General features: G+C 39.4%; 1 protein-coding gene across 3 annotated transcripts in view; it reads left to right on the top strand.

Moving 5' to 3' along the window:
- Positions 1 to 25,155, top strand: part of LOC134527580 (inositol-trisphosphate 3-kinase homolog) — a 533,915-nt gene that overhangs the window by 306,161 nt on the left and 202,599 nt on the right. The gene's annotated exons all lie outside the window — the stretch shown is intronic.

Raw genomic sequence — 25,155 nt, 5'->3', positions numbered from 1 at the left:
GCTTGTAATCGGTGTTCCTCGTTGATTCGCATGTAAGAATATTTACCGGGGTGTATGCCATATGTTGGTAGCAGGTCTGGGCACTATTTTAGAGAGTTCTGAAAATGACAGGGGCTTGTCACAAAGTCCGGGATCCATTGAACTCGTCGACTCAAGCCAATCTTGGGACGGTGTCAACTGGGTGTCGCGGAATAGAATTCGCGGGCTTCGGACGTGACGTCACGCGGCGGCGTGTCCTCGGAGCGGACAGTTGGGTCGGGCCAATTGTCGGTCACGGCTTGTTTTATTTCGAGCCGTGTCTGATTCAGATCCGCCGGCACGAGGGGAGGTCGCTCCACGAGCTCTCTTAACTGGTTGTAACTGGTCCGTTGAACCTTCCGCGGATATCACTTCCCATGTCGACCTGCGCTGTCAGTCGCGTAGCCCAGTCCAGTGTTGGCCAACTCACGGTCGTTTTGATCATGTAGCAGGGAAATCTCTTCGGGGGTATTCGCCAGTGGATTGGGCTTGAGTTCCTGATCGTCGCACTTGTGATGTATGCAATGCCCTTCATTCTCTTAACACTGTTCTGCCCTGTGCATGGACGGCTCGCTGAGTGCTCCTACTCTAGCAGAGACTCGTGGCTTGCTGAACTGGCCTGACATCGGCCTGAAACAACCATGCCTGGAGCTTGCTACCTCACTGTGAGCTCTCCTGAACTCGCCGCACCACAACTGCCGGTCAGCTCGGCGCGTGGCGAGAGACAATCCACGTGCAAGGCGGCGGTCCTCTGCGGTGTAGGAGGAGGGGGGCAGTGACCTCGGTGCTGCGTCGACCACTGCGCGCCTTCACGGCCTTATTGCGAAATAAATCCTTTGATATTAAGTTCTTACAATTACAAAATAATATTATTCATTTTTCAGACTATGAAGTATCACAGTTTCTTATAACTAGTATGTATAATAAAATAATAATAATGTGTTCCGTAAATAATCTTTATCTGATTTAAGCCAACATTAATCAAATTTAAGATAGATAAACAGCTGTGTATTCATTATAAGCAAAACTTAATACATATAGTGTTTCGACTGTTCATAATAATCAATCATTCATCGTTTCAAAGTTTTACCAAACGGTTTGTTATCTATTTCAAACTGGCAGTGTCGGTTACATAGTGTTAATGAAAATATCATTGCAGACTGTATATTGTGTAGAAAAACATTGTGTAGTCAATTATGAACGTTATTTATATTTGTTTTAAATATGTTTAAATAATTTTGTTTATTGTATTATCTATGTAGACTGATGATAACATACTAGAAACTCTTTACGTGGGATAGGGAAAATACGGAAAATTAAGGGATATTGATTGACGTGAGTGTGTGGAAACCCTATAACATTACATCACTTCTTGACAGCTTATCAATGTTAAATCAAAGGAATTTTTTAAATTTTGATTTGTTTTTCATGCTTGCCAGTGGTTATATATGCTAGTAGGTAGTGATATTAGTGATATAAACCCCTGTTGCTTCTACGTAGGCATGTATGTTCTGTCACGAACGAAAAAGCCTTCAGAAGGAGATATAGAAACCGAAAAAATGTTGTTCATGGTTTTAATATTTTTAGACGATAATTATTCTCTGTAATTAGTTTTGAAAAATTTTGTTTATTTAAAGAATAGTACTTAATTTAGTGGAATGCTTAAAGTTAATAGTGACTATCAGCTGCAAATAGATTTATCTGTGAAGTCATTGAGTAGTATTTAACTCACTCGTGTAAATGACTATAATAATAGTAATACTGTAAATGGACGTTATTTTAAGATCAAATTCAGACACGTATAATCTGCCAGTATTAAATGAAAAAATAAATTAGGGCATAACAACTGTTTAAAATAGCTAGATACTTCATCTGAGATGTTACAATGGCATGAAATTGAAGTGCCAGCTCCTCTTAAAAACATTACTTCACAGATTTCATTTAAAAATTAGGTCAGAAAGCTTTTCACAACACTCACACGGCTGAAAATTGTTACCCAGCGCCCCATTGTCTCTTAGTTTTTTATGTTTATTGAAAGTACTTTTATAAGCAGGTTAATTGGTTAAATAACTTTTATTGGAATTTCTGTTTATATTTATTATTTCATATTCTTTATAGTCAAATTCTATTTATATATATATATAAATGGAAGAGAATACGTATGATCTACGCTGTCCCAAAACCAAGAAAGAGTTCTGCGAGGTGAACGAAATTCTGGAGCCATGTTTGCACGTCTGAAAGATGACGCCTATTCATATTTGTGCTAGTCGACGAAGAGTGGTGCGAGTAGCCCTACCATGACCTTGCAAAGTAAGTTTCCTTTAAATACGCCCTGTATACTTCGTGAGCGTTAGTCATCGTCCGTTGTTGACGTTGTGAGGCAGGTGTGAGTCAAACATGCCTTTGAGAAGACGAAGAAGGCAGTATCATACGACAAGGGGGATGTTTTTTCCGCGACATTGCAGGAAGTCTTGGCAGGGCTGTATCCACAGTGCACTTGTGTTGCCACACTGGTCACGGGAAGGCACTGTCCAAGAAGCCCAGGGTCCGGCCGCACACGGGCCATTTTGGAGAGGGAAGACCGCCGTATTCGCCGCATGGCTGTGGTGTATCTTACCAGTCATCAGAGCTTCAGTTGGCACCAGAGTGACACAACGAACTGTAACAAATCTTGCTTGAGAGCTCCGAGTCAGACTTCCTGAGCTTTCATGCCACTAACTCCGAATCACTGCCATCGGCGACTTGAGTATTGTCAAGCTAGAGCTCATTGGATGGCTGAATGGAGATCGGTTATCTTCTCAGATGAAAGCGGTTTCTGTTTTAGTGCCAGCGATGGCCGTAGGTTGGTACTAAGAAGGCCAGATGAGGCTGGGAACCAAGCTGGCTGTGGTGTCGACCCGTTGGACCTACACAAGGAGTTATGGTGTAGGGAGCGATTTCCTTTGACAGCAGGAGCACTCTCGTCATTATCCCAAGAACCTTGACAGCTGCTTCGTACGTCAGACTGGTGATTGAACCGGTTGTGCTGCCATTCAGTGGGGTTTTTCCAACAGGATAACGCTCGTCCTCATACCGCTGCTGTCACCCAACATACTCTACAGACTTGCTCTACAGTTGCCTTGTTCTGCGATATCACTAAACCTTTCGCCCATTGAGCACATATGGGCCATTGTGGGAAGACCAATCCAGTACAGTTGCTTAGCCTGAATTGCAATCCTCTTAACTAATTGTCTTCTTGGTGTTGGGATTTCATTTTCTGCCAGTTTATTATCCGGCTCTACTTTCAGAAACCTTGCATCACACGCCTGGAAGGAACTGTTGCGAGCCTTGTGACCTGCAGGGGTCTGTTGAAGGCAATACTGACACGCTGTTGGAACTATAAAAAATGTTGCTAACACGCTAATGATATTGTAATGCATTTAAGTGAAAACAAACCAGTTTTTGCATGCCAATTTCAAGCATAGTGCTTTCATAAGATGTTAAATCTAGGACTATTTTTTCTTGATATGTTGCTGATCTTACTGGGTGTACACAAGAATGTGACACATTCTTTTATTGAAATTTAATGGACGGTAAATTTTGTTTCAGCGTATTCAGATATGCCTAAATGTCTGGTGCATAGTTTTTTTTGTAACGGGTGAGACATACTATTTTTCTTGTTTCAACTTTTTATTTACATCATTAACACTAATTGACTATGATTTACAGGCAAAAATCCGTCACAAAATCTAGCTTTTAGGTAAGTACTAACTATCTACGTAATGTAATATATACTTGAAAGAACACAATTTTCTTGCGAATATTATCTGTGGCGAGGTGCACAGCAATAAGCTCAAACCCCATTGTGTTACCCTTTGTCCAAATATCCCTTACCAGATGTCAGCAAGTCAGTTGGCGTCAGGCGCATACGGGTTCCTACCGCCGCGACCCGCCTATCCCTGCAGCATGGCAGGGTTCAACCTAAGCAGCAAGTCACCACGTGGAGACCGCTCAAGGCATCGGGCCAGACAAGTTATCTGCACCGTCCGCTACCTATTCGCCATCCTTTTCGCTTCCGAAACGTTTCACTTCCCCTTCCTAATATAAGTTAGGCTGGCTGGCAGCCTGGCGGGAAACGACAGAATGTCGCCCCCGAAGAAACCAGTGCCCCCCCCCCCCCCCAAAAAAAAAACCAAAGCGAACATAATGTACAAACGCCCAAACCCCCGCATGGTAGACTCTTTCTACTCAGTCTTACTCTTCTTCCTGTACCATCCTTCTATTTCCTGTAACCAATCTGCTTGATATGAATACATGAATTTTTGCATCTCGCATGAAAGTGCCCAGTGTCTATGCAGCTTTTACCTGGGCCCAACTTATCTAGTTATAGTCTATAATAGTCAGTGAGGGGAGATAGTCATGGCGCCAAACGCTGCCGTGGCTGGTCAATCCCCTCCTAGCACATGGTGCATGCTACTCCTCCTGCAGGGTTGATATCCTGCATGATTAAGGCGTATAAGATTCGGCCTGAGAAGCACTTAGGCTCCTCCCAAACCCGGCCCCTCCCAACTTAGTTTTAGTTAGGTTAGGAAAAAAATAAAAATTCGCAATAATGTTTCACAAAAACGTTGCATTAAAATTCGTACCTTGAAATTTTACTTCCATCGCGCTCAAATAAGTTTCACTGAAAACAAAAACCTATTAGACACACTGCCGTACCTGAAAATTTTTCTCACGTTGACACAGGTGGATCGCGCGTGATTGGTTATAGCACTATTTTATTTGCGTCGCATCCATCTGGTAGTGTCCGTCTCGTCGCGTCCGTCCCGCGATTGTGACGCCCGCATAGGACCTGCGCGCGCCGCTTGGCGGACCAGACTCCGTCATGACTCCATGCCGACCCTGCCCCAGCAGGCGGGCGCAGCGCGGCCGTGTTTGTTATCCGAGTGTCGTGGCTCGTCCCCGCGGCCTCGTCGCCGACACAGCACACAAACACTGGCCCCTGACTCACGCGAACCAGCGCCCTCCAACACTGCCGAGTTATATCTGGCAACAATGCTTCAGGCGTCTCCTTCAAATACACTTCGGCACATAACCTCAAACATGTTTTAAATATTGTCATATCGCATCGTATTATTGGCTCTAACTCGCTCAAACCATTTGAAGTTATAATTATTTTATTTTAGGCGCGTTATGGGAAAATGATGAGAGTTAATTTTTACGATGCGCGCGCACCATGCAATGAAATTTTCTCAGGATGATGGTGGATCCACGTGAATGAACATAAACCCATATAAAGTCACGTTCATGAAAATTAGGGGACATACCAAACGTATTAGTGTGCCAAATGAATCTTAATGACTGTGAAAATACCCTGGGATATATTTGGTTAACTAAAATAGAGTAAAGACTAATTTCAAGTTTTAAAAAGCCTAAGGATTCTGATATTACAACCATTATAATACATATTCCGCTTGTAACTTTATGTTAGGCTTCCTAGCGCAGTGGTCATGATGCGCGGTTGATAGGCTATAGGAACCTAGTTAAAATCTCGGTAGTGGAAAGTTATTTCTTTAATTACAGCTTAATCGATCATCCAAATTGTTTTATATAAATATACATTTTATTTGTTAATCGTATTGCTATAATATTAAATACAAAGCTCAGTCCTTTGGATTATACATTCTTGAAATGATTCATGCAATGGGGAATTATGATTTAATGCAGTTTTTTGGACATACGCCATTACGGTTTTGCACTGTTTGTCATGGAAAAATTCCGAAAATCAAAAAAATAAGTAAAAATTTGAACAGAAAAATGTTACAGAAAACCAGACTGAATTAGCTGATGTTGGACAAACGGAACCAACGATGAAACTAAACAAGTATTATGGACAACACAACGGCGACAGCAGGGACAAAAACAAATGATGGCCTACAACATATAAATATCATAGCAGCACAAGAATTCCGTTGAAGTTACTTATTCATGGAAAAAATAATATAACATCACAGACGAACATAGTGGGCTAACAATTACGAGGCAGATTAAATGCAGGCAGACAACAATCCTGGACAAAGCAGCAAACATAAACTCACAACGATGAATATAAACAAGTACTATTGACAACACAATGTTGTCAATAGTACTTGTTAAGTTTCATCGTTGGTTCCGTTAGTCCGACATCAGCTGATTCAGTATTGTTTTCTTTAAGTTTTGTCTCTTCGGAATTTTTTTTTTTTTTTCGGAATTTTTTCATGACAACAGTGCAAAACTGCAATGGCGTATGTACAAAAAAACTTAATTAATCCTTTGGATGATTTCATACTAGGTAGGCATATTTCTAGTTAAAGTAATAGTAAATTGATTAAGTTTGTTAGGAATTAATGTCTATGAAATCGCTTCGGCAATAAAGAATAAAACTTTATGATAGTACAACTATCCTTTAATAGTTAATATTTTAAAGCCATCTAACTTGTGCGGAAACTATCTCGTATTAACTTTTTAATGAATTTTTACAAGGTGGGCAGTATTTTTATAGAATTATTTTTAAAAAAATCAGGTCCAAACCGGGGATTAGTATTTTTTTAAAATCTTTATTTTATTGTTTGTCGTAGAAGTTTTATTATACACCAGAACCGTAATCGCTCTGCAAATCGATTGATTCGTTAGTCTACCTAGCTGCTTCGGTAGCGAATTCAAGCTGTGCGTGTGGAACTACGTATAAGTTGCGTTCAGAAATGTTGTAACTGATGTTGAATACTGGTTCATATAATTAAAAACATAGATTTATTGAGGATACTTGTTATATAAATTGTATTTATAAACCTTGATGTTATTTTTCGATGTGTATAATTTATTTGCATTATAAATTATTACATTATTTTTAATAAATAATTAAAATTAATAAATTAGAATAATCATTCAGAATATTTCTGGATTTTCATTATTAATTTAATTTTAACTCCATTATTAAACTAAATTAAATAATTATATATATATATATATATATATATATATGTTTATGTTGATACTGAATACTTAGTAATTAATTAATTGTGTTTTAATCATTTTCAAAATAGTTCAGTGTCTTAAATTAAAAAAAGTATAACTTCTAACGCGCGTAAATGAGTACACACACGCCTTTTTTTAATTTTAATCTTGTCTTAAAATTTAAATATTGCTTTACAGGGCTGAATGATTTTTTCTTTTTACTTTTGTGCATTTCTTAGCATTTAAAATATCCATACGTTTATATCAAAATTTTGCTAGGCATAAACTCGTAGGCCTTTTTAGGTAAATTACTTTACATGCGATATTGATACTAGGAATATTGAAGGTTTTTTTTTAGGTTTATAACTTCTTTAAACTCCCGTGTGTCCTTCGTCTTTTATTTTTAAGATTCGCTAAGATAGAAACGCGAGCCATTTTTGTTTTCGCCGGGCACAGTACCAATTGCCTGATTCCGTCAAACATCCAACACATTTTCGAATGAGTTCTATGTATTAAAATAATCATGGAGCTTATGTCAACCAGCTTGTTAAACAAAAACGGCTGATCAATGACGTTTTCGGTGTCGTCATTCTCTTCCAATATTATTTCACCACATGTACTGGAAGGGTTGGCAGGGAATGTACTAGAATGTGTTGACAGGGAATGTACTGGAAGCTGTTGGCAGGAAATGTACTGGAAGGTGTTGCAGGGAATGTACTGGAAGGTGTTGGCAGGGAATGAACTGGAAGATGTTGGCAGGGAATGTACTGGAAGGTGTTGGCAGGAAATGTACTGGAAGGTGTTGGCAGGAAATGTACTGGAAGGTGTTGGTAGGAAATGTACTGGAAGGTGTTGGTAGGAAATGTACTGGAAGGTGTTGGTAGGAAATGTACTGGAAGGTGTTGGTAGGAAATGTACTGGAAGATGTTGGCAGGGAATGTTTGACAGTGCGAAAAGGTCGCACGTCTGTTCGGACCGCCCGCCGCGCCGGGGCCTTAGTGGTATGTTGCTGCAGTGTTAGAAATACCTATTTTGAATTTTTTTTTTTAATATACCAAGAATTTTCTTTGGATTCTTGTTCAAAGTAAGTGAACTCAGTGTTGGCAAATTTATAAAGGTAGTAGTTATTATTTTTACGAATTTCCCTGGATAATTTATGACCAGCGCTCTTCGTAAATTGTAGGTAGAAATTTTTAACAGTGTACACACAGCTACGGCTGCGGCAAGGATAACATTTTGCGAAAAGATAGGAAATGCCTGTGTTGCGACAAGGGCTTACAGATACTTAAGGAGTAGGAGCCTATCGTAGATTTGTTATGCTTCGATTAGTGTTTTAGTCATGAGTTTAAATAGGTTTATAACCTAAGAATTATTACTTGTTTGTAAATGGTCTCATCAATTTACTGAGTTTATTTTTAATACTTTTGAGACTCTTTAAAATCAATTTGTATTTCAATCCAAGCACACTCAAATGAAATGTGCCATAAGTTTTGAATAAACTATTTTAACACCATTATTTTCAAAACCTTTTTTTTTTTTGCATGTTTTTACCCCCTATTATTTTTATACATATCGTTCCACGACAGCTACAGGTTTTGGGGTGGTTTAATCAATTTATCCAATAAAACATTATCCAGATTCTCAGTGATTTTAAATGTTTTCTCTATTGTCTGCAGTAAATCAGTTGTTCACCTTCACTTCAAAGGCGAGCACTTCACCTGCGAGTTCTGTGATCGTTTTGTGATGAACCAGCAGCCGAAGATGTCGATGACATTGACTCATCGTGTACTCTTTGTTCTGTGCCGTGCCGTATTTATATGTGCTTCACTCGAATTCTCTCTGGGTGTAAAATTTGCATATGAATCGTTCATTTACAAGACAGCTGTTTATTTTGACACCAATGTTGAATTTTTATAATATAACTTACATTTTGTGTAAAAATACACTATTTGTAATTTTGCACAAGAAATGTGTAAAGATACACAAACTATACGGGTTTTTACGAATAACACGAAATAAAAAATATAAAAATACACTTACACCGAAAGTGTATGCTGCTGAAAGACTATATGATACTGCTTAATTGTTGTCGTGTCTGACAAATGGTTATGATAAGTCGTCTATGACTAAAAGAAACTGTGCTGGGGAATGTATTTTCACGTGAAAATTTTTGAGAGAAGATGTGTGAAGGAAAAAAAACACTGTAGAACCGTATGCTTTTCGTTAATGGTCGAGTTTCTTTCACACTGTTAATAATTTTCACCTTAATTTTACGAAGAACGCTGGTTACATCTTATCCAGGGATCTTCGTAAATTAACGGGTAATGATTTCACTTGCATTGAGCACTAATAAAAAAAATTGTGTTTACAAAAAAACAAAACATTTCAATAGGCCTACTTGTTAAGGCAACAGCATGAACAACACACCCTTCTTCCTTACGCTTGCCGGTTTACCTTATTTAAAGCGGAGCTCGGCACTACAAAGTTGGAATACGACGTAGTTCGTATTTTTACCGAAGATTCAGCTATCTGAAATTACGAAGAACTCTTCGTTTATTTCAGGTATATTCTTCGTTAAAAAAGCCGTAAATTTACAGAAAACAAGTGCAGGTACCGCCCCCACTGCCGACACACGGATCGCAGTAATGTTGTGCGGAAGCAAGCGCGTCCTCGACGGCTTGGTCGAGTCGGGCAGTGGCTTCCCTCGCAGGCGATGCCAGTCGCAAGGCAGCAACCTCAGTGGAGTCCACCGAGCGGTCAGATTTCTCCGCTTTAAACTGGGTGATGTTTTGTTAATGGACTCTAAATCGTGTAAAGTGAAGTGTTCCATTTATTAATCATTCGAAATACATACATTCGTGCCTGATTCACTTTATTATTGGCTTTATTAGAACCCCGCCAAATAGGACAGATGGCACTAGGGCCGTGCCAACACCCTCTGGGTAATTGAACCTTATGGGCTGTAGTACGTGTCTCGCCCTTTGCTCCTCCTTCCCCCGCATTTGCTTTTGCATTGATTTAATATTTAATAAACACTCTTCCTCGGAAAACTGTTTTTCTGTTGTGACGTAACGTGAATTTTGTTTGAATGGCTGCTACTCGCGACCTTTGTTCGTGCGGAGATTCCCGGTTATGCGTTTGCCTTGAAACAATGCTTCTCAGATATGTAGTCAGTTAGGGCGTCGTCGATAATGTGTAGTCATAGGCAATGTGATTTTGGAAATATATAAATTAAATACCACCGCAAGAAACAAACGAACTTTTTCATTAAGATTAAGATAATTACTGTATGTTACTGTTTTATGATAGTGAATACAGTTTTTGATCTTGATTATTTGGTCAATTATTAACATTATTGCAAACGTTTACTTTTTCTAAGTCCATTATATATATATATATATATATATATATATATATATATATATATATACAAACACACACACATATACATATATATAATTCAAAATCTCACCCGCTATAAACATTATGAATGATATGAAAATGTATCCTCCCCCCCCCCCCCCCCCCCACTGCCACGGGATGCCACGATCTGGCAACACTGCTGTGCGGAATGTTCTGGAACCCGCGCCGCCGCGCGCCGAGTGGCGTCACGCGGCTGGAGGAAGCCCGTGCGTGCAGGTCCGTCGTTTTCCGCTCGCTCGGGCGTTCCCGGAAACCCGAGGGGAAGCCTTCGATTCACTGACCCGTTCACGCAGTTTCTGTCGGGAGCCGGCTTGTCGTCACGCAGTTGAGGTGACTTTCTGCCTTGCAGTCGCCATGTTGCAACATCCAGAACATTTCTGGAAAGGGTGCTTGGCCACGCCTGGTTATGGTCAACGATTATGCATCGCATTTTCAGTCGTTAAACACAGCCACTTCCATATAATACAGTTCTTTGAAACCGGTTTCCACAATGCAAACACGGTTCCAAACATATAGTTTTCTAAATTATCCTATCAAGGAAAACTTCATCTCATTTAGTCGAGAGTTGGGCAGAATGTTTTTCAATCGACGACACTTACTACGTTGCATAATTTTTTGTAAATGATGTTTAGAAAAAAAAATATTAAATATCAATTCCGTGGGTAACGTTATTTTAGAATCAATGGCTTACATATTTTGTGTAATTTCAGAATTTGGTTACATTGACAGCAGCATGTTTATTTCCACCCAGCTGCTATACATAAACAAATTTACCAAGGAAAGAATAAATTAAATGATCAATAAACAATACGTTTTCTTGCTTTTGTTTTGATTGCATATTACTTGCTTGTGAAAGTAAAATAATTATTGCTGTGTCATATGTGAGTTTTTATGTAAAACATACGTTACAAGCTTCATCCATATGTAGCTCTATACGTGGTACAAAATCATTGAACCAAATGTTGCAGTGGACACTTCAGCAGCGATATCTACATGGTTTTAAGAACATTGAGGCTAGAAGAAATGAAATACGAAATACCTTACGAACCGAAATATTTTAACATTAAAACGTGTTATATTTCTTATTGACAAATTAATTCTGCCGTGTTATACCACCTATGCAAAAATTAACTACGCAAAGTAAAATTAGTATAATGAAGGAAATACCGACCGTATTTCATAAGCACAAATTACATAATATTATTTATATTTAAATAGATGTTTTGACTGATATCGACCAGCAGAGACACACACCTGTAATTGAACCAAATACTGAAAAGACACGAAAGTAGTATGTATTGGCCGGTCCGGGCACAGGCGCCAGGCGCTGGAGCCGGGAGCCGATCCACCATCTTTGATTGTGTCGTCACGGCGGCCATCTTTACTCAAAAATTCCTCAAAAATGACTCAAAATGACTCAAAATTTTCCGCATTGAGGAAAAAAAAATTCTTGTTTTCTTCCAAAAAATTCAAAAATTATGATTTCAAAAACCTCAAAAGTCTTTTGCCTTAGAAAGAACTCGTAATCCTAAGAGCTAGCCGCTCTAAACCGCTGACGTCATCTAGGAGTATGACGTAACCGTTGCAATTTCCGTTACGGCCTCCATCTTGAAATTTTTTATTTATTATTCGATTTTAATGAAAAAAATAAAATTTATAAAAAAATTCAATTAATAAAATTTTAATAAAAATATTTAAAAAACATACACCAACATCGAGCTCGGAGTCCTCTGTTCGAACCCGACGAGGACAAAATGAAAATGGCGATCGATCCTTCCTACACGGAAGCCGCTGGCAGACTGACCTCCCACCACTTATGGCAAGGTATATATAGGCTATATCAGTTAGTATTAGGTCATGACCGCCATCTTGAAAATCAGTAATTTTAATGCTAGAAAATCGGGATGAATTTTAATAAAAAATCTTTAAAAACTCCGTTGCACTTTTCGTTACGGCCGCAATCTTGGAAAACCGTAATTTTTTGCTAGAAATTTGGAAAAAAATTCAAAAATTATAATAAATTTTAATAATCACATTTTAATAAAATACTATTTAAATACACATTACGCCTTGAAGTCCTCGGTTCGAACCCGGTAAGAGCAAAAATAAAAAATGTTGATAGATCCTTCTTCCATGGAAACACTATTTTTAATCCCAATGCACTAATAACGTGGTCGTATAAAGTTTTGCTTTGCACCAAGGTTTAAGATAATATTAAGATGGTTTGAAATAAATTCGAATGAAATTGATACCTACTAATAAAAGTTGAATTTTTTAAAATTTTCAACCCACGTTTCTACGGTAATAATTAGTTTTATCAAAAAGTGTTTCAGCCAAAGTTTTAAATCAAGTTTAGGATTTATACAATATATTATAACGGGTTTGATAGTAAATCTATTAAATAGTAATGATATATATATATATATTTACTTTCAAACTATGTTATTTCCACCTCTTGCAGTAATGGTTGGTTGGATAAAAATTTATTTTAACAATAGTTTTAGTCAATATTTAGACAGTTAAACAAATGTAAGAATGGATTCGGTAGTGTACATGATAGGGAAGTTTTATGTATTTTATTATTCCAACCCCAGGTTTTTCAACACCTTGCAATAATGGTTTGTTTTATCAAAAATGGTTACATACAGAAGTTATGGTTTTTAATAAATTAGAAACCATTTGTACATGGCATGGAACTTGAGAATGTTTTAAAATTCTACCCTTGTTTTTTTCAACCCCCTTTTGCAATAACTCATATTATCAGAAATTGTTTCAGATAAAAGTTTTAGATAAAAATTAAAATATTTACGTAAACACTTAGAACGAATTCGATGATGTTCCTACGAACAGATTAATGATTTTTTTTTGTCCTCCAACCCTTGTTTTTTCCGCCCCTTGCAGTTATGGTTGGTCGTATCAAAAAGGTTTTTAGACAAAAATGTTTGGTATTACTTCTACGAGTTATAAGTAATACGTTCAAACTGATGTGAGTTATGAGAGTTACAGTGATTTTTCTGTTGTTTTTTTTAAATACCTTCCTCTTTTCTACCCCTTTGGTTGTAAATTGTCCATTAACGAACGCAACCGAGAATTTCCACAATTAGATTTTATGTATCAGTTTGGAAGAGATTTGTGAAAAATTTCGGCAGTTATCGTGTGCAAAAAATTTTGTTGTTTGTAAATATTTATAAACTTCTGAGTTGACGGTGGTTTTGGTTTCTATGGACCATGAAACAAAAAACTAAATAAAAAATGTCTGATTTCGCACTATGGTAACGACTACAATGGAAGTATTTCTTCGAAATCTACCTAAAAATATCTCTGTCCTTCGTTGCTTACTATAAACAAAATATATTTGGCTACTCTCAGCAACTGGTTTATCGCCGGTGATTATTTTTCTCTAATCGGCCGCATCAAGTTACGTCCTAGTACTGAGGGAAAAGTTAATGAAGACGAAAATAGTTTGCATCGTTACTCATCGCTAAAAGTTATCACTCCACATAATACTTTGCTGGTACTCTTCGTTGCCAAGTCAACTAAAACAGTGCTCCAAGAGGCAAGGCGAGTCACTAACACCAGCAACCAGAGTCGTGCCCAATCTCTTCTCGCCGGTCGTTCCCGCTTCAACCTTCAACTCCCACAAAGTCAAGTACGTAGGCACAGATACTGTTTCCGGTAAAATTCTCCATTCCGTGTAGAAATCGAGATCATCGTTTACCGCACACACTTTTCTAGTCATTGTACAGAAAGGTTAAGTTCAGTTAATAATAATTCCTGGGCCTTTGCTACTCATACCAAACTGGGTCAAAATAACTTCCTACTTGCTGCGTCGCGTCGCGTTGTCTGCAGCAGTCGGCAGCTAACCCCAATAGTCCCGATCGTAAATCCAGCTTATCGCCGCGTCAGGCAGCCGAGACAGCACTCCGACTTGCATGATGTCTCCTGGCGTCGTGGTGCTACCTCTCGTCCCAGCTACACCACCTTCCTTGTTACCTGCCCACAGCCGTGTTTCTTCCTCCTCCTTTTAAACTTTTTCTTTTTCCAGCGCCTCCAGCGCTGCTACCGGCCACCTCGAGCGACAGCAAAAAAAGGGGCCACCAACAGTTCGTGCGCCAATTTTCCTCATGCGCACAGTTCCTTTTTTTTTTTGGGCTGGGCTTGCAAATAACCTTTTACTTCTAGAAAAAATTTGCAATAAACTCAAAGTAAATAGCCCAAGTAGGACATGTAACTCCCCCCCCCCCCCCCCCTTTTCCAACCACCCAAAAAAAAAAAAAGGAAAATTTAAAAGCTGGCAGTAATTATGAAAACTCTAAATACATTTTAACACGTAAAGTGTAACATTTTGAGGTACACCCTCAGACACGCAGAGAGCCTGTGGCTGGCCGGGCTAGTGCCGCAGTGGGGACCCGGGCCGGGAGATGCTGGACCGCGAGCTGGCCGGCAACTGCCGTGGCGCCTCGGGAGCGTCTAACACCCTCTCCGTGGTCCTGGCAACAGCTCTGCCACCTCGAACAGCAGGCACTTTTTCCGGCTGGAAGCAGGACCACTCCCAAGCACATGAGTTCCGATGGAATAACCGGCAGAGCCTCGAGCTATCGCGCGGGGGGAGGGGAGGGACTGGGGGGAAGCGCTAGTCGCCGAACACCGCTGTCTCTCGGCGGGCGGTTCTTCCGGGCGAGGCCTTGCTCCAAGGTCACTCGGGGCCGGTGCGCGGCCCGCGTGGCTGCTCCAAGGCTCGAGTCTAGCCGCGGACCTAGGGAGAGCGGTCACGCCCGCCAGGTGAGCGCGCCGTCGCTGTCACTTCCCCGGCAGGCTGACAGCTGTCCGTGCGACGCGCGCAAGTCTTCTCGTCGTGCGTGGGGCAACTATGGCGAACAAATTAAGGTAACGGTCTTTCGTCAAAAAAATTTTCTGAAAGCACGCGTTTTAGCTATTTTCACTTTTATAAAAAATACAATTTGAAAACGGAAACCGAAATACTCATCGGCTCTCAGCTTATTCTTAAATGCTTTACGTAAACTTTCACCACTCTGATATCGTGACGTTTTCAATTCGAATGCTTTTTTTTATGAAGCTTTGCACACCTTACGTGTGCGCGATTAGGCCTAGGGCCGCCAAACGGCTTGCATTGTTTCACATTGTTTCGTGTTAACAAGTACTATTTGGACAGTGAACAGGAGTTATTACGGGCGATTTTCAGTTTTAAGTATTTGGTACACAATATTGTAAATAGTATTGGTACGTATTTAATAATCGGCAATTTGGCAGGGTTACTGCTTGAATTCCCACAGAGGGCGTTACCGACACGAAGACTTGCACGCCAGGTCGGTGTTTAGCGAGTAGAGGAGCTCGTCGTGCAGCCAGGAGGCCACCGTGACAGTTGTCTACATTCCTGTCGGCGAGTAGTTGTCTACATTCCTGTCGGGGAGTCGAGCTGACCACCCGCGGTTTCGCTCACGCAGATTTCAGGACATTGTAGCTTTGTGAGAATACTATGCTATCATTAGAGACCTGCAAAATTCGCGGTTTCGATGGCCTTCAGGATAGACTGCTCATACCCCTGTACACTCGGGCAAATAACGCAAGTTCATTGGCTGCGGACTTGTAAGTCGTCTCAGCTGGTTTGTCTGTGATTCGATCCTTCTTTGGTTGAGATTCGTCCAGATGAACAGTAAGCCAATAGCAAAATGATCTAAGAGGTATATGTGTTTGAATTCTAGCCTATCACCGAATGAATCCGTGAATTTTGGAGGTCTCTAGCTATCATTAACAAACATCCTTAAGTAGAGCGATAGAAGCAACAATTTCAGTTCTTTGTATGTTTTCATCCACTAGAACACTATTCAGTGTCGTAATTTCGTAATGGGTAGTACCTTTAGCCTACAAACCTGTTTATTTTTAATGAATATTGCCTGTGCCAGATAAAACCTCGTTTTAACGCCATTATGGTGCTTATTGTGAAAAATGGAAAGCACGCCCATTTTTTAAAATATAATTATGCAAACTTTCATATTTCCTGTTTCATTTAACTTGACTGAATCCAATCAAACTAAAATTTTTAAACCGTTATTTGGTGTCACATTTGATCATTAACACGCTTTTATTAGCTTTATTAACTGTAAAGACAAGGAGGAAAAAACAACTCGGCACGTGAGATCGAGTCATTTTTGCTTCAAATATTTAGTGTTTTCGCGTATGATTTTAAATTGATTTATAACATAATCACATTAATTTGTTTACAAATTGTTTCTTTTACTAAACACGTCCTTATTTTATGTTTGCTTAAGGAGAATTTTTATGTCATTCCTAGCATGTACTGAAAGTATTCCACGTGGTTTACAGTTTAGGATTAACCGTTCGGATGTAGCCTTCGTCTTATGAGTCTTTTTTTAAATATATTAGTGCCATTTTTTAGTATACATTATTCATTAAGTCATTAAAAAATGTTTTTCCAAAACTGCAAAAACCTGAATTCGTCAGGGATTAGTGAGACCAAACTTTTATTATTTTAGTGAATTATATACATACTAAAATAATTTAATATGAAGGCTACATACGAACTGTTAATTCAAAACTTTACATCACGCGATTTAATGCTTTCAGTATATACCTACTAGGACTGACATAAAAATTTGCCTGTACGTTTATTAAATAAAGACTTGTTTAGTTAAATAAAAAAATGGGTGCGTGTACTTATGTACGCGCGTTACAAGTTAAACTTACTTGGCGTAATGGAAAACTAACTAAAACAGAAATAAAATAATAAAAGGACTGGAATGATAATATAAATGGGGTCGGTAAAGTATAAATTCAATCAGATTTTTTTTTTCATTAATGGCCAGTATTCAATATTAATCTAAACAAGTATATAAAATTAATTATTTAATTAGCTGAAATCATCTAGATAATATTTAATTATTAATGAAAAATACATATGCTGAATGTTTGTTCTTATTTATTAATTTTTATTATTTTTTAAATACACTTGTGTTTATTGAATATACACTTTAAAAGGTTATAAACTCAATTTATATCACTAATATTCACAATAAATTAATGTTCTTAGTTACGTGGATCAGTATACAAAATCAATCACTAAAGAGTAAGATTTAAAAAATCATATAAATGTTATTTGTATGTAGCGTTTTTTTTTGTTTTTTTTTATCCTGTAAAATTTCGTTCCATGGTAAGCGCGCATCGTAAAAATTCACTCTCCTCATTTTTTTTTTCATAACGCGCCTAAGGAATTATATTTAAGTAATCTTTTTACGAACAATTAAATATGATTACATTGCGAATACATTTTAAATAATGTGCAAAAACACTAAATAATGGAAGTAAAATAATGTAGGATGCTACACCGTTAATGATATAATTTTGATATGGAGTTGCGCTTCTGCGAGGGTGTTCGCTCTGTGGCCTGGCCGAGCGCGAGGATGCCGCCAATTGGGCCGAGCCAATGACGGCGCGGCAGTTGGCCAATACGCGGCTCGTGCCGGCACGCGCCCCGCCCACGCGTCCGCCCCGTTGGCCGCCTCGGCGCCCTTCCTGCGCGTCGCGAGCACTGTTGCAACCGTCGTCACTGGGAACCTCTGTGTTGTCCGCGGTACCTACTTGTTTGTCTTCATCGTTGTCTGCCTGCATTTAATCTGTGTCGTCATTGTTAGCCCACTGCGTTCGTGACTTCAGTTCCTTCAACGGAATGCTTGTGCTGTCTGACATTTCGAGGTTGAACATTTTTTGTCCGTGCTGTCGTTGTTGTGTTGTCCATAATACTTGTTTAGTTTCATCGCTGTTTCCGTTTGTCCGACATCAGCTAATTCAGTCTTGTTTTGTGTCATTTTTATCGTCATGTTTTTTTATTTTGTTTTAATTTTTCGAACTTTTCCACGATAAACAGTGCAAAACTGCAATGGCGTATGTTCAAACAACTTCCTTAAGTCAAAATTCCCCATTGCATGAATTATTTAAAGAACGCGAATACTGTTCGCTGCGAGAAGCCCACCACCCACCGACCCCGAGCCAGACGTCTGGACGAACAAGGGGTTTGGACATTCTCTACATTCATCACTGCCTTCGTGGTTTGTGATTCCAGGTGTTGTAACAGCTCACCCTGCATTATTCAAAATAACATACTGCCTTCACCGAAATCTTGCATATTTTTTCATTCCTCCAGGGGGGGGGGGGATAGAGGCCTCTTCCCCCTCCCCACTTCTTGCGGTCGCCACTACGGTCAATTACTGATATATAGGGCAAGTGTACCGAATATGAGACCCCTTTTTTAAAATATTTATATTTTGTTATTAAAACCACTATTGGTAGATTTATTTATCTTATATGATATATTATGTAATGCACTTTTACTTCAAAACAGGATTGAGCACTTGTATAAATACAGAAAATAATTAAACTAAGAAATAAAAAAAATGCGAAATTTTGAGAAAACAAAAATGTGTTCCTAATATGAGACACCCCCTACATTATGTTGCAAATTCCATATTTGATATCATTTAGTCACTTTTTGCACTTTTGTTTGTTACACATAGGACACACAAAACATGGATCAGCTCCGCAATCTTCATGAGCGCACCCATAGCACTTGAGGCACTGCCGCCATTTCTCGCCATGTTTGTCCTCTGAGAAAAGGCAGCCGCATAACAAACACTCTGCATCCATCACTTTCAGATCCATCACTTTCATTTGAACTGTCATGCAGCGAAATATTTTCGTCACTGGATTCCTCAGAATCTACAGCGATGAATGATTTGGTAGTAATCCTTAATTTGTCCGTGTTGCGAGATCGGGTTTATGTAGGTCTAGCTTCGTTTCCTTTCTGTTTCCCAAGAACCAATTTCTTACGAGCTTCAGCCTTTTTCTTTCTTGCGACATTTTCATCCAAGCTTGTTTTGTATGGCGATGATGTGATAACATTAGCACTGCCACATCTACTGGATGTTTCTTTTGAAGGAAAATTTGGTAGTGGTGAAATATCCACAGGTCTGATAAAGGGCCTAACTACACTGCTGCAACATGGCTGATCTGTCTGCATCGAAGTTTCTCTTGGGTGGCTCTGGTCTTCTCTACAAATGGCTGTATCTGAATTCATTGAGCTCCATTTTCTTCTCTAGTTTCTTGGCCATTTAATGATTTAGAGAAAGCACCAAATTCATAATCACGAAATATGTTTCGGTTAAATGGAAACAAGCCTGTTTTATTAAAATAATTAACAGATATTTCCATTGTTGCTGCTCTTTGGTATGCAGCACTGAAAAGTTTAGCCACTGAAAAGTTTAGCCACTGTAAAGTTTGTAACCACATGATTTGGGTTTCGGCACAGCCAGTCTTCTACTTCTTGAGCATAAGATGTCTTGAGAGGTAACATAAAACCTACGTCCGACTGCATCTTATGAGATGAGTGTGGAGGTAAGCAGATTATCGAAACGTGGCTTTCCCTAGCCTTCTCAGCAGGGCCTAAATATCTATGTTCTATCACAAAATTTTAAGATATTTTATATATAATTAAACTTATTAGTTACTGTTCTTACAGCGACAGTATTATTTTAAATCTAAATCACCTAATATGAGACCCTTACTCCTAATATGAGACCCTATCTCAAATTAGGACACGTAAGTGGTCTCACATTAGGCACCTTGTCATGGCCGCTACAAAACACATCAACAAGGCTGAAATTTTAAACTGCCATAGTTCCTTATTTATACACATTTAAGCTTACTTCACTGCTCATAAGAAAGTATGAATGGATAATTAATATAAACGTACCTCTATGTTGATAATAAAGCTGCAAGATGCCACTCACGAAAACTCAAAATGAAGAAAATCGTATAAACTGTTATTCTGGATCTCGCGCGCATCAGATAAATGTCTCACTCTATCCGTGGTCGGGAAATGGAGGCTGCTAGTAGTTCCAAGAGCGGCTGATAGGTAGCAGCTCTTACTTGTCAAGATAACCAAGGGTCTCATATTAAGGCCGGGTCTCATATTTGGGTCACCTACCTATATACCGTACTTGATGTTCAGCTATCAAAGTCTGAATGTTTGCCGAAGCATCTGTCAAAAATGTGGTACCTTATCTTGGACAGAGCGCATCTTCATGTGTAGTTCACGCGTGCAGTCGGAAGCAAAATAGACTTGAAGAACATACACAACAAGATGAAGGGCTTGTTCACGAAAGTCACAATGTTACACTCACCATTTGTAACGGGCTAAGGGATATGCGAGGGTGTGTACGTGCCAGAGCACAAGAGGTTCAAAAGTCAACATTTATTCACACAGTCCACTTACTGGCGGCAATGGGTAAACTGATAAATTAAATATTGACGAATATTAAATATTAGCAATTTGTGGATCTCTTACTGACGACTTCACAATGTCGTGCTTCACGTATTGGTTGGCTGTGAACACAAAAATATTTCGCATCAACTGTAGGTTTAAAATATCTATAAATATAAAACCCATATAAATGACAAGTTTATAACAGACGAAACTGTGTTGGTTTAAATTATACGGGCATTTACTCCTATTAATACATTACTATAAATTAGGTTCTCATAGACTAAATTAAAACATAGCTGGTAATTACGGAAATGACTCTGCATTAACATTATTTGTGAACTAATATTTACAACTGAGCATGATAATTGGAGTTCAGGAACGTTATCAGAATAAGCAGTGATGAAGTTAAATAGCAGCGTGTGTATTCTGTGAGGTGAGCAGCGCGGAGAGTGCGGCCAGCTGCTAGCGGGACGGACGGCAGGTCCAGCGAGCTAGGAGCTCCTGCACCTCGGCCAGGACTCGTGCTCTTCCTTCCAGCTGAGCGCCCTCGGCGGCTCGCGCTGCCACTCCTCGTCCTCCGGCGACTCGAGTCAGTCTCGGCACCACTCGTGCCACGCCCCTGCCCTCGCCTCACTCTAGCTCGGCGTCACTCGTCCAGCGTTACTAACTCGCTGTTCACTCGTCGAGTCTGCAATTGCAACCGGAACCCTCGGTACTGGTGACGTCAAAACATACACCTCACATATACTTACCACAGGGCCTATCCCTATGATGGCGTCCCTCGGTCAGCAGAAAAGGGGGGGGGGCAGAGCTTCGCTGTGTCACTTGTAGTAGCGGTGCAGTGTCGGAGATCATTTTTGCTGCACAAACTGGAGTTTACCTATATGCCCTACCAGGGGCAACCGTCTTTGTAACCCACAATATTATTTCTTCCGCTCGTCGAAGCTGTGCAGAAAACATAAGCACCCGGCGGAACTTTCGGTGCCACATAGCTGTCAAACGAACGAGAATTTTCTTATTAATTATGTCACTCGAACTCAACGGGTCGCCTAACTCACAAGCGAACTGAGGGACCCTCGCTCTGGAAAGTACTGCTGGAAGGATGCGACGAAACACTCTTTGACGTCGTTGAGAAAAAACATAACGCGTTGATGGAAAACACCCGTCACAACTAAAAATACCAAGTAAAAAGAAACGCTGCTGGAAGTCACGAATTTTCTATTTCCTGCAACCTTTTGCTAATTTTCATTTTCTTTTAGTCCTGTTCTAAGTTCACAGTAAACACAATAAGTGCCCCAGCTACCTGCGCACACATACTGTGTCCAGAGCTTCAATTCGAAAACTGCTCAAGTTATCCGAGTGGGGTCTGTTCACAAAAACCATTTAAGGGGCCCGGCTAGTACGAGTGTATGTGTTTAGTGACGCGGGATGATAAGTGCGAAGCTCGCTGGTATTTCTAGAGCGGTATAGCTTAGGGTGACCAAACGTCCCGTAAAAACCGGATTGCCCCGTTTTTAATGCTCATACACGGGGTCCCGAAAAAGTCTCCCGGGACGCCTAAATGTCCCGTATTTACGTTAGGTTGATGATACACTTTTGTCGCGCCTCTCCTCAGGCCGTCTTCCCCTCTCCTCGACAGTTGAATTTTTGAATATATGCTATTATGTGTTTGCGATATGGTAATAATGAAATAATCTTTTCGCTTATGGACATTCAATGGACGGATGAAAGGAACAAGATGGGAGTGGATACCCTTTCTGCAATCTTGCAGGTACTCTACAATTTAAAAATGGACTGTTCTAGTTTTTACAACTTTATATTGGAAAAGAAAGAGGTTTTAAAATTGGCTGGAACGAGAGAAAATTATCCCCAATTGAAATCCTAAAGATTTTTTACATAACTTTGACTAACAATTTTAGTTATCTTGTTCTTGTTTAATTATGTTTTGAAGTATGTCATAATACTTATAATAAATAAGTATTCACTTCAAAATTGTTGTTTTTATTTATTATACGCCTCACAATTTAAATTAAATTACATATTCATAGGTAAATTGAAAAAGATTTATAGGTCTCAAATTAGCAAAAAAGAGCATGTTTCAATTATTACGTCTCGATGAAGGCCCCTCGGACCCCCCCCCCCCCCCCTTTAGCGGGAGGGTATCGCCCCCAAACCATCCTTGGATGTGTCCCGTTTTTTCAAGTTTATGATTTGGTCATCCTAGTATAGCCTCTAAGCGCAAGGCTACGAACTGGCACGCAGTATTCTCGTCGTTCATAGGACAACTTTGAAATTGAAAGTGACCGTAAAATTATATGGCATAGAAATGAAGGTAAAGGTGCAATGGATAAATGCTTTCATGAATCTGTACCGGTTGTTTTATGCCAAAAAAATTACTCTGAAATTACTCTTTTAGCCATTTCAACTCTTCTAAAAATACAGTTTAAAAACTTAATCAGAAATCCAAATATTTTTCGGCCCTCAGCGAATTCTTAAATGCTTTTCGTAAACAGACCGTACTCGTATATCTTAAACAGTTATAAAATCGCGTGGTTTTTCCTGAAGCTCTGCACGCAGTGTGTGTGTCGGGTAGACGGGCCTCTTAAGAATACTTTAGGGCGGATTAGTAGTTATGTTTCCGGATTTAGTTTTTAAACTTTATTTTTTAGGATAATAAAACGCGTGTTTTCATATAAATGTGTAGGCATGAAACACCTGTTACAGATTCTTAAAAGCATTCAACGAAACGTGGGTACGTATCTTTACGTAACGCTGTGGTTTCTCTTATAAATTATCAAAGTCCAGTCAGGGTTACAGCCGCTCAATATACCTCCAACTACCGACAAGCTCTACATCAACCACTATCTTCTGTAGGTACATACGTCGTCAAGTCCATACGTAATGCCGTATACGTAAAGTCCCGAGTCGTGTTGTCTGGCCACAAAAGTTTTAAGTCCGAAACGCACTTAGAATAATATCCAACTCCTCCTGCAGCGATCCCTTCTGAATATTTTCTATTACCTGCAGTAAATCAGTGAAATATTCTGTCACCAAACTTAACTTAGTTCGTGACGGTCATACCAGTTTCAGAAGGTCCAGTGACGACTGGCGGCATGACGTCACATGACGAGTCGGAGCGTCGGGGCGGTATCGGCGCCATCTTCTTCCGGCGGGCGACTGCACTCGTCTGTCGAGATCAGGCCCTTATATACTCTCGTCTTGAGCATGTATCGAGGCAGCCTGGAACATTCTACTATGAACTTCTGGTTTCTCGCGAAAACGGCGGTCTTCTGATGACGTCATATCTGTTTTTGATATTGGAGTCTTTTTTCACCACAGTGACACATTTTTCCAGGGTGCGCAACGGGTTGCCTATACCACAGGCTTCGATTTCGCTTAAGCAGCAACTAACTACACAGTAGGGGACACTTCACAACAAGGTAGGGGAGATTCAATTCACACCCTAACAGAGTCATGTAATTTGTCTTAAATATGAAGTTTCTTGAATTTATCACTACAAACTGTCACTTTCAAATATCACTTGATATTTATTTACGGAAGATAAGTGACGGAAGAGTATACGTAGACTATTAGTGTGTATACTTCTTTTGAGAACTGTAAAATTGCAAACAAATTACATGGCACAGACTATAAGTAAATCCTCTTCAGCAAGACTCTCGCCTGATTGTCAGCGGTCTACTCTTCAGCGGACCTACGTCAACTGTAATGGAGGTGAGGGAGTGAAGATTACACTTTCCCAGTAATTGATAAGAGGCGCTGTTAATCTAAGAAGAAAATGTACGTCTGTCAGTAGGTAATTTCCTGTGTGCTTATTACACTCTTATTTTTCTTATTTCGGAAGAGGATTTGAAAAATAATAAATGGAATTTAAAAAACTTTCTTAAACAACAAGGGGTTTGGACAGTTGGATTATAATTCACTGCATTCATCGCTGCCTTCGTGGTTTGTGATTAAAGGCTGTGTAACAGCTCACTCTGCATCACCCAAATAACGTACTGCCTTTGCCAAGATCTTGCGTAAATTTTCATTCCTCCACGGAACACTCTTTAAGTTTGGAGAGCTGGACCTAGAATAGGGCTGTTTGGTATCCAGAACTTGATGTCGTATTGTCAACATATGGTACATGTTGATAAAATTTCTATCATTCTACCTAAACGATATCAATTTTTTTTAAATGTTGAATATAGTTATTGGCATATCGGTATCTTTATGTGTTGGTCTTTAAGTGCAGCGCCTCGAAGTGTAGGGACTCGATATTTCTAAGCGAAATTGGGTTACAAACTTTAATGTTTATGTCTAATTCTATTTTATGTACTAATGTTATGTATAGTTTGAAAATCTATTTTTATTTCATTTTCTCATTCTAGACACACAGCTCTAGGGAGGTCACCTTCGACATGTCTTACTAGTTTCTAAAATAATAT

This window comes from Bacillus rossius, chromosome 1, assembly GCF_032445375.1.
Source record: "Bacillus rossius redtenbacheri isolate Brsri chromosome 1, Brsri_v3, whole genome shotgun sequence".
In the NCBI taxonomy this organism is placed as follows: Eukaryota; Metazoa; Arthropoda; class Insecta; order Phasmatodea; family Bacillidae; genus Bacillus; species Bacillus rossius.
This window is presented reverse-complemented; position numbering and strand designations above follow the sequence as displayed.